The sequence below is a fragment of the Myotis davidii genome, unplaced genomic scaffold (genome assembly GCF_000327345.1).
Source record: "Myotis davidii unplaced genomic scaffold, ASM32734v1 scaffold328, whole genome shotgun sequence".
Lineage (NCBI taxonomy): Eukaryota > Metazoa > Chordata > Mammalia > Chiroptera > Vespertilionidae > Myotis > Myotis davidii.
This window is the reverse complement of record NW_006300373.1, coordinates 318,893-329,955: the sequence shown is the minus strand read 5'-3', so window position 1 is coordinate 329,955 and position 11,063 is coordinate 318,893.

Genomic DNA, 11,063 nt, shown 5'->3' with positions numbered 1-11,063 from the left:
AGCACACGCACCAACACACCCAGGGGCAAAGCGCACAGCCACTGCACCGAGACAGCCATACGCACGGCGGTCAGACGTAACCTGCTCGGGGAGGAGAGAGGAGCGGGGAAGCCCTCAGCGAGGTTCCCCTCGTTCAGTGGTGACCGGGAGCCTGGAAGAAGGGACCCCGCAATCCCGCTGGAAGGCCGCGCGGCCTGCCCCCAGCACGGGGTGCACAACAGAAACAGACAGCCCCACCCCCCCCCAGGCCCAGCGCAGGCAGCGCCACGCAGGCCCTGGTGTTGGGCGGAGGGAAGCGCACCTGGCGAGGCAGACCGGGAAAGGCCGGGCAAGACTGCGGGAGCAGGAAGACCTCCCATGTGGGTGGAAATCACTCTTTAATGGGTCTTTTACGAAGACAAGGACAAGCGCTGAGAGACTAATAAACAGCTGCCAGCTTATAACAAAGGGCTTCTCTGAAATGGCATGTTTGTTGTTATTTTTGTAGTCAAGTTGATCAAAATTATAAGAAAACTGATTAAATGCACAACCTAAAGTCTCTAACACGAGGACAGCAGGCAAGCACCAGGGAAATGCAGGACACACCACATTCTCTTGCTGTTTCTTGCTGTTTTGACACAATTATTCTGGCAACCATTATCTGCTAATCATCCTCACATCACAAACCTAATTCAGCACTTCTGGCGAATGCGGCCCCGTCAGCAGCCAGCACAGCGCTGGGCAGGCAGGCATTCAGGGGGCAAACCCAGCGGTCGGCAAACTCATTAGTCAATAGACCCAATATCAACAGGACAACGATTAAAATTTCTTTTGAGAGCCAAATTTTTTAAACTTAAACCAGTGGTCGGCACGTACAGTGCGATTGAAACTTCGTGGCCCATGCGCAGAAGTCGGTTTTCGGCCTGGGTGAGTCTATTTTGAAGAAGTGGCGTTAGAAGAAGTGGGGGTGTCGGGACACACGGCACAGGGCCGCGGGTTACGCACGAGTTGAGGATGGGAGAGTTGGAAGGGGTCGACCTCAGTGAACATACCTCAATCAGATTGAGGACGTTTTTAGCAAAGGCCAGCTTAGGAGCACCCTGATTAAGTTAGTAACAATGTACCTACCTATATAGTTTAAATCAGTGATCGGCAAACCGTGGCTCACGAGCCACATGTGGCTCTTTGGCCCCTTGAGTGTGGCTCTTCCACAAAACCACGTGCGGACGCGCATGCAGTGCGATTGAAACTTTGTGGCCCATGCGCAGAAGTCGGTATTTTGGGGAAGAGCCACAGTAAAGGGGCCAAAGAGCCGCATGTGACTCGCGAGCCACAGTTTGCCAACCACTGCCCTAGCCAGCAAGGGCACATGCCTGGGTTGCAGGCTCAGTCTCCAGTAAGGGGCATGCAGGAGGCAGCTGATCAATGATTCTCTCTCATCATTGGTATTTCTACCTCTCCCTCTCCCTTCCTCTCTGATATCAATAAAAAAATATATTTTAAAAAATCAATTATCTAAGTTTCTACCTTAGGAAACTAAAAAAAGGTGAACAAATTAAATTTAAAGTAGGACAAGTAAATAATTAAAATGAGAACAGAAATCAGTGAAAAGAAGAAATCAATAGAGAAAAATCAATGAAATTAAAAGCGGATTCCTTGAAAAGATCAATAAAATTGACAAACCTCTAGCCAGATGAACTAAGAAAAAAAGGAAGGAGACACAAATTACTAATCTCAGAATGAAAGAAGGGCCATCACTCCTGAGCCCATGGACAGTCAGAGGGTAATAAAGGCACACACGGACGATTCTGTATGCCCACAGGAACACCTGCACACACGTCGATGGCAGCTTTAGTCACCACTGTCCAAACTTAGAACAGTCAGGTCCTTCCGGAGGTGATGGGCTCGTCCTTACACAGTACTCTCAGCATTTAGAAAAGCCCCTATGAAGCCAGGAAAGATACGAAGGAACCCTAAATGCAGATTGCCCAGTGAAAGTGGACAGTCTAAAAGGCCACATGGACATTCTGGGAAATGCAGATGCTGGGACAGCTAGTTATTCACAAGCAAAAGAATGAAGATGGACGCCTACCTCACACCACACACAAAATGAACTCAAAATGGGTCAATGATCGAATGTAAGAGCTAAAACTATAAAACTCTTAGAGGCAAGCACGTGGATTGATTTCCGGGATCTCAGATTAGGCAATGGTATCTGTGATATGACAGCTAAGGCACAAGCAACAGAAAAAAATAATAGGTGAACTGGAATCCGCTTATAGGAACTGCAACTTAGAGGAAAACAAGCCAACCTTTGTGCTTCAAAGGACACGCTCAGGAAAGGGGGGTGGAATGGGAGGAAATATCTGCAAACCATCCATCTGGAAAGGGGAGCATCTGGACCATAGAAAGAACTCCTATAATTCAACAACAAAACTTTTAAAGTGGTCCAAGGATTTCAATAGGTATTTCTCCAAAGATATACGTTTGCCCCCTACGCACAGGAAGATGGGCCGCCATCATGAACATCATGAGCCATAGGCAGATGCAGACAAAACCACACGGAGCCTCCACTCCACACCCACGAGGGTGACTGTCACCCAAAAGGCGGACAGTGAAAAGTGCTGAAAGGGCGTGGAGGACCTGGAGCCCTCGTCCACGGCGGGGAGGGGCGAAAAGTGTTACGGCTGCTATATATGACCCAGCATACCACTCGGTATTCACCCAACAGACAGGAAACACACGTCTACACAAAAACCTGCACATGAATGTGCGTAGCAGCATCAATAGCCAAAACGTAGAAACCCAAATGTCCATCGCCTGTAAGTGGATAAACGAAATGTGAGATATTCCTACAATGGAGCATCCGGCCATGAGGAGGGTTAAGCACTGACACACGCTACCACATGCATGGACTTTGAAACGTTAAGTGAAAGAACTAGGCACAAAGGCTGTATATTGTATGACTCAATGTATTTGAATGTCCAGAACAGCAAATCTACAGAGACGACAAGTCTTTATGAGGCTGCCAAGGGCTAGGGAGTTGGGGCAGGGGTGGTGATGAAACTGTTCTAGAATAAGATAGCTGTGATGGTCACACAACCTTCTAACACCACTTTAAAAAGATGAATTGCAGCCCGGCCGGTGAACCAGGAGGTCACAGTTCAATTCCAGGTCAGGGCAAATGCCCAGCTTGCATGCCTCAGTTGGTCAGAGTTTGGTCCTGATACGCCAAGGCGGTGGGTTGGATCCCTGGTCAGGGCACACACAAGAACCAACCAATAAATGCATCAATAAGTGAAACAACAAATCAACGTTTCTCTATCTCTTTCTAAATTCAATAAACTTTTTTAAAGTTTTTAATTCTTTCACCTTTTTTTAATTATTTAAGTTATTTTTTAATGGAGGTATAACTGACATATATCAGCTTCAGGTATATAACATACAGTTCCGTATTTGTCGATAGTGTATTTTTCCATATGAACAACTGTAAACCCACTCTGGCCCAGCCCTGCACTGGGAAAAGATCCCCACAATAACTGCAGTGAACATCTGTCACCTACAGAGAGACTTCTTTTTCTTCTGATGAGAAATTTTAAGATCAACTCCCTTAGCCACTTTCAAATATGCAACAGAGTATGAGGTGCGGTCCCACGCTGTGCCCCACACCTCCAGGACTCATAACCAGAAGTCTGTACCTTTGGACCCCCTTCACCATTTCACCCCCCCAACTCCCACCACGCCCCACCCCGGCAGCCACTAATCTGCTGTCCGCATCTACACGGCACCGCATGCTGTTTGTGCTTAGATGCCACACGAGTGAGGTCACGCAGGACTGACTCACTGCCCTGAGCATCACGCCCTCGAGGGCCGCCAGGCTGTCACAAATGGCAGGATGTCACTCTCTGTGGCTGGGCGTCCCCCACTGCGCACGGCTACACCACACTCTATCCACTCCCTCCTGCCCAGGCCCTCGCTGCTCCCATGTCTCAGCCACAATCAGTCGTATGCGGTGAACATGGGGGTGCAGATCCCTTCCAGTTAGTGTTTTCCTTTTCTTCAGATAAATACCCACGCGTGGGATTTGCTAAATAATATGGAGGTTTTATTTTTAAATTCTTGAGGACTCTCCATGCCGTTTCCCACAGTGGCTACACCAATCTACATTCCCGCCCACATGCACAAGCGTTCCGTACTCTCCACAGCCTCACCCACACTTGCCATTTCTTGTCTTTTTTTATAATAGCCATTCCAACATGTATGCGGTGGTATTTTAAAAAATTACTTAGCCTGGCCTGCGTGGCTCAGTGGTTGAGAATCGACCTTGGAACCAGGAGGTCATGGTTCGATTCCTGGTCAGGGCACATGCCCAGGTTGTGGGCTGGATCCCCATTAGAGGGTGTGCGGGAGGCAGCCGATCCATGATTCTCTCTCATCGTTAATGTTTCTGTCTCTTTCTCCCTTCTCTTCCTCTCTGAAGTCAATAAAAATACATTTAAAAAAACATCGTAAGTATATCCACAGTAGGAGTCCACATCGGTGAGAAGAACAAAGGATATAACGTACACATACATTGAAAAGTCTAAAAATACTGATACCAAAATGTTACTGGCAGTTATACCCTGGCCACGGTATTATAGGGCCTATTTTTCTTCCTTTGGTTTCGCTGTACTTTCTGGTTTCTGACAATGAGCACTTATTAGCGGCATGCGAGCTACACGCTGACTTTAAAAACAAGCATATTCTAAGAAGCAGTGATTTCACACAAAGAGGAAAAGGAAAGGTGGAGAGCTAACTCCCGGGACTGGACATGCAAACCCGAAGCTCGCGGCGGACCGAGCGCGGTGCTAAAGCCAAGCGGCCGGAAAGGAACTCTTACAGCTCCTCCCCAGCCCCAACGGACTCTCAGGCTCGTTTAGGCAGAAATTTGCAACACGCGACAGTGCCAATCACCGTGTTGTTTTGACAAAATCCAGGCAGCGACTGCACGGAGCTGCTCAGGGGGAAGCCAGAGCCCAGGTTCCGTCGGTGCAGAGCGCGCTCCCAGTGAGGTTTACTCTAGGGCCGACCCGAAGAGAGAAGCGTGTGCCCCACACGGTCTGGACGCCTCGTTCAGAGAGAAACGGACAGAAAAGAGGACTCCCGCCACCGAAAGCCACCCGCACCCCGGAGTCCCCCCTGAACAGAGGCGGGCCAGCAGACAGCGGCGTCTGCTCCGAGCGCGGGAGGACGGGCCTCTGAAAGCAGCTCTGCAGCCCCCGCTCGTTTCCACGTTTCCACCGGCAGCCTCGCTCCGCTCCACACCAGCCGCCGAGAAAGCGCCACGCAGAGGGAACACTGAACACTGCCTCACGGAGAAGAGAAAGAGTTACAATGACTGTTCAGAGTCAAACCGAAATTGGCCCTTTAAGTCCTGAGTTACACACACAACGCAAATGAGCGCTTATAAAACTGGTGCAGTCGGGGTAAGGCTGTGGGTAGTACTGATGCCGATTTCCTGGTTCTGATATCAAACTGCAGTTATGTGAGGTGTCACCATGGCCCTAGGGGAGGGGAACATGGAACCTTGCTGTATATGCTTTATAAATTTCTGTGACTGTGTTTCACAATAAAATGTAGCCCTAGCTGGTTTGGCTCAGTGGATAGAGCATGGGCCTGCAGACTCAAGGGGCCTGGGTTCGATTCTGGTCACGGGCATGTACCTTGGTTGAGGGCACATCCCCAGTAGGGGTTCTGCAGGAGGCAGCTGATCGATATTTTTCTCTCATCGATGTTTCTAACTCTCTATCCCTCTCCCTTCCTCTCTGTAAAAAATCAATAAATATATATTTTTTAAAAATAAAAAAAAATAAAACATGTAGTGAGCTATGCCTGAGAATGTGACTGTAACAACAGGGGAGGTTTGCCGGCGCGGAGCCTGATGAAGGGGTGACATGGACACCCTGATTCGCACACGCGGTTTGAGAACACAGGTGTCTGCACACGGTTCCAGCCGCTTCCGCAGGCAGCAGGGCGCGAGTGGCACCCTGAGTTAAGCTGCCAGAGCGGCATGACATCTCCCACGCGCGCGGCCACAACTGCTTCAGGCTTGAACGGGCAGGGTTTTCTTCAAAATCTTTACCTCCGATTTCCCTACGGCCTGCAGCCCCTTATGTCCTCCGGGAACTTAGAGGACGGAAACAGGTGCATCGCCCGCTGCGTGGGTCCAAATGAATGAAAGCCCCGCTCAAAAGGCGCCCTCAACGTCAATCCTGTTACCCTGGGAATGCATGATCCCGGGCCGCTTGTAGGATAGTAAGATGGTGCTGTGGCTGCAGCAGCTGGGCCCCTCGCACGCATTCTGAGGGCGGGCGGAAGCTTCTGCTCTGCTCCCGGGCCCGCGGTCCAGCCCGCTCTGCGGAAGGAGCAGACGGGATGCTCAGACCAGCGGCCGGGATCTGGCCGAATGCTGCAAATCACCATCCTCGTTGGCCAATAGCTCTTTCAAGGTGACTCCACACCTATGTGCGTGTGGGTGATTCACACACACATCCCTGGCACCGTGGGTGTGATCCGGAAATAGCTGCCTCCACTCACTGCTACTCTAATGGATCCGACAGAAGGGAGGACAGAAAGCTGAGTGAAATCCCCTTGTTTTTCTATTTTCCATTAAAAAAAGTGGCTCACACTTTTCTCTCCGCTCCAGCAGGTGTAAGAACATCTGATCGATCCAATACCCACAAAGGTGCCTGGAGCTTTCCTCCCGTGGGCCCTGTGGCCTCCTAGCACCAGGGTTCATTGGAAGTTGGGGTCCAAGGCCACTGCGCACCCCGGACCAGAACTGTTCTCTCACACACGCCCCCTCCCAGCCTTAGACCCTCTAGTACCCGCTTTCTCCTCCCTCCGTCCCTGCAATACACTAAACCTTCTGGCCCGGCCAGCGTGGCTCAGTGGTTAAGCATTGACCCATGAACCAGGAGGCCAGGGTTCGATTCCCAGTCAGGGCACAGGCCCGGGTTACGGGCTCGATCCCCAGTGGTAGGTGTGCAGGAGGCAGCCGATCAATGATTCTCTCTCATCGTTTATCTCTCTCCTCTCTTCCCTCTATAAAATCAATAAAAAAAAAATAATGAAAATACACGTGATACACCTTCTGTGTGAGCACAGGGTAGATGCCAACACCTAAACTTAAAAACGGGGCTGAAAGATCCCACGGCTGAAACGCCATTGACCCTGCCCCGACGGTGCTCGCCAGTCACGGATTTGGGTGGAAGATGAGCCGTGGCGGGAGTGCCACTCAGCTGAACACCGGCCACTGGATGCTGGTGGACTCTGTCCCCAGAACACCGAGTGTCATCTCGAAAGCGCATTCCAGCGCCCGATGCCGCAGAATTCAATGACCTGGAGGTTCTAGCCACGGAGGAGACCCCGGGGGCTCCCTGTGCACGCGCCCAGAAGTGATAAAATCATTCTGCGGGGAGCAGGCACGCGGGACAAGGCCTCCGAGGTCCTCCTCCCCAACCCGCGTGAGGCCGCCTGACCGCCCGCCTTGGAGCGCAGCACTGACACCGAGCACTGACCGTGCGGGGCAGCGGGGCAGGCGGCGGCCCTGTCGCCAGTGCTAAGAACAGCGGCCGCACCTTGGACTGTGGCCGAGGGACCACGGGCGGGAAAGGCACGGCCCCACTGCGCAAGGACCCCGACATCGCAGCCCCAAATTTCCACTCCCTGCTGGACAGCTCCACCTCCACATCACCCTCTTCTGCTCCAAACCAACAAGGCCAACATTCCCCAGCCCCTCAAGGTCAGACGGTAGCTGATGATTAAGTCCACGTGGGTCCAAACCCTCGCCCTCCTCACCCTGAAGCACTGCTCGCATTTCTTTGCTCTTCCTCCCATTCCCACCCATCACCCCGGTCCAGAGGTCATTCCTTAAACCGAGGTTTCCCACGGGGTCTTCTCCATGTCCCGTGGCCACAAGCGCACTCCAGAACATGGTGCTAAAGTCACCCAACCCTTGAAAAAAATCTCTCCGGTCCTGGCAGTGCGGCCAACTCACACTTTGTATTGACTGATTTTTATTTTTACTGACCTCAGAGAGGAAGGGAGAGGGAGAAACAGAGACATCAATGATGAGAGAGAATCATGGATGGGCTGCCTCCTGCACGGCCCCTACCGGGAATCGAGCCCTCAACCCGGGGCCTGTGCCCTGACCCGGAACTGAACCGTGACCTCCTGGTTCACTGAGCCAGGCCTTTTCCAATGGGCCTGAACGAGCATAATGGTATGTTTTTAAATTTCTATTCATTCTGATTCAATTAAATTGAACTTTTTGATATCAATGAAACTATTGTATTAGATCAGTGGTTCTCAGCCTTCCTAATGCCATGACCCTTTAAAATACAGCTCCTCATGTTGTGGTGACCCCCAACTTCATTGTTACAAATTGGACATCATTAAAGCATAGTGACTCATCACAAAAACAATATGTAATTATATATGTGTTTTCCGATGGTCTTAGGCGACCCCTGTGAAAGGGTCGTTGGACCCCCAAAGGGGCTGCAACCCACAGGTTGAGAACCGCTGCCCTAGACGGGAAGTTTGTAGGTTTGATCTGCAGTTGGGGCACGTATGGCGGTCCATCGGTCAATGTTTCCACAGACCTAACCTCAGGTGAGAATTGAAAAAACAAATTCTTTTTTAAAAGAAGAAAAAGGAAGTGCACACACTCCCTGGGCCTGTGGGGACACGGGGAAGGCTGTGATGGTGAGCCAGGCAAACGTAACTGTTTGAAGCAGGACCATGAAGCCCAAGTAACTTACTCTACATTTAAGAAATGCCCATTCTAGCTGGTGGCCTAGCGGGTGAGGAGACACATACACATCAAAGAATAAGTAGACAGGCCAGCTCTACCCTCAGCACGAAGCAAGTGCTTCAGGAGCTCAAGAGGGAACCAAAAGAATCCAGAGCGGGGCGAAGGGCCAGCCGGGATTCGAACCAGCCACAGAGGGTGCGGGCAGGAAGTCGGGCAGAGAACGCTGAGACGGAGATGTGAGAGCGGCACCCAGCCACCCCACAGCCCCAGCCCCTGCCGTGTGCTCGGCTCTCCTGTCCCTCCCGCGGAGGCCGGGCCGCCACAACCGGCTCACCTATTAGCTCAACGTCAGCCGCGTGCCGAGGGCTCAGACTGCTGGTAACAGTTTTACTATATTTAATCTCAGAACAGCCTAACAGTGCACTCTGAACTCAGAGGCTTTAAACATCTGCATTCAAAACAGCAAAACTCCCCCAACGGTCAAGAAACTAGGATCCATAAATCAAAACAAGAATCTTTAAGCACCCAGACACTCTTACAAAAACACTCTTAAATAAATAAAAAAAATAAAAAAAACATGTTAAACTGCTGACCTCCTCTCAAAGGAGGAAACAAACAAAGGGAAAGTCTGGTAAAGTGGAAAGTAGTGTTAAAACAGGTTTATAACCAGTTTTTAAACAGTAATCCCTCCGGGAAATAGACTCCTCTCCTTAATCCCTGTGAGGACATGCTATCTGAACAAGACCAAACTGCTTCAAGTTCAAATGCGACCCTCTCATAGCACCTTCAACAATCAATGGCCAGAAGCACCTTCAACAATCAATGGCCAAGAGAGGACAGGACAACGCCTCTTCCTCAGGAGGAGGCAGCCAGCATTCTGCACGTCTAAGGGATCTTTGCTGGACACATACATAGAAGCTTCAGGAAACCAGAATTAGGGAACTTCAAGTGTTTCGTTGACTAGGACAACTTCACTGGAGCTTATTCCTGAACCGGCACCAAGAGAGGAAACCACCAGAACCCCTCGGGTCCATGAGCTCGTCATGGAGCCGCAGGTGGACGCTCCTCCTGGCGACACTCGCAGGATGGAACCAGGGGCCTTTGAGGAGAGCCGTGGAGAGCGCCCTGGGAGCTCAGCAACGGAGTCAACCCCCAAAGGGCTCCCCTGCGGAGGGGCAGTGAGCACAGGTCTGACATGCCCTGAAACGCTTGCTCGGCCACATGTCCCTAAGAGGTGTGAGTGTAACAGTAGCGCCTGGCAGAGCCGGCCCACCAGAAGCAGACGGAACCCACCACCTCATTTCCCAGGCCGGGCACACCCGCACCGTCTGCTCAGGCCTCACGGGTGAATCTCAGCGAAGGCTCCACCGGGAGGGCTAACGGTGCTTCCACTTGCACTGCAGCCCCATAAGGCAGGATATCCTCCCAGAGTGAAAGCAACTTGAAAGCTCATTCTCCACACTCAAGGTAAATGCACGCGCGCGCACACACACACACACACACACACACACTCACACACACTCTCTCCCTCCGTGACCTATCCTACCCAGCAGAGGGCTTTTCCAGAAGGGAACCTAGCTGAAAACTTTCCCTGCTCCTGTACATAACTTCACTAGGGGTCAGGGAAAGACTGCATTTTGTAACATTTTGTAACCAGCTGAACTTTAAACAGACTGTCATTCGTGGTGCAACATTCCCTCATTAGCATACAGTTACCCCTCGAATGAGAAGCCCTGGCTGTCCCTGGCCACGCCGGCCAGGAGCTGGGGCCAGAGGCCATGAACTCCTAGAAAGTTCTATGGGCCGCAGCAGAAGAGCTCCCCATCCCCACCAGCCTAAGCTTAGCCCTCACCCCATTCCTCACTCCCCACAGCATCTGGCATCGCTAAGATGATACATTTTGAAAATTAAAAAAAAAAAAATGAACCGATGGAGCAAAGGGCCAATAGCAGGCAAAGCCTCACTGGGCTGGCGATTCCTGTTTGGGATTGGGGGAGGGGGAGGAGCTTTCTGGATGATGGGGCGCCAGGGGAGGGGGGCTGTGAGGACAGAATGAATGGATAAGGTCGGAGAATATGTGGACAGTCTAGACGGGAGTTGGGGGAGGGGGAGGAGCTTTCTGGATGATTCTATTCTTGGCAAGGAAATTAGCTCCGGGTCCTGTTCCACCAGAAGGTCCCAACACAGGACCGTTCTGGGGGAATGAATGCTCTCCCGTGCCAAGCGGCCTCACCCTGGGGAGTGAGGATGCGAGCCAGGTAGGGAGGGCTGGAGGGGGTAGTCGGGGAAG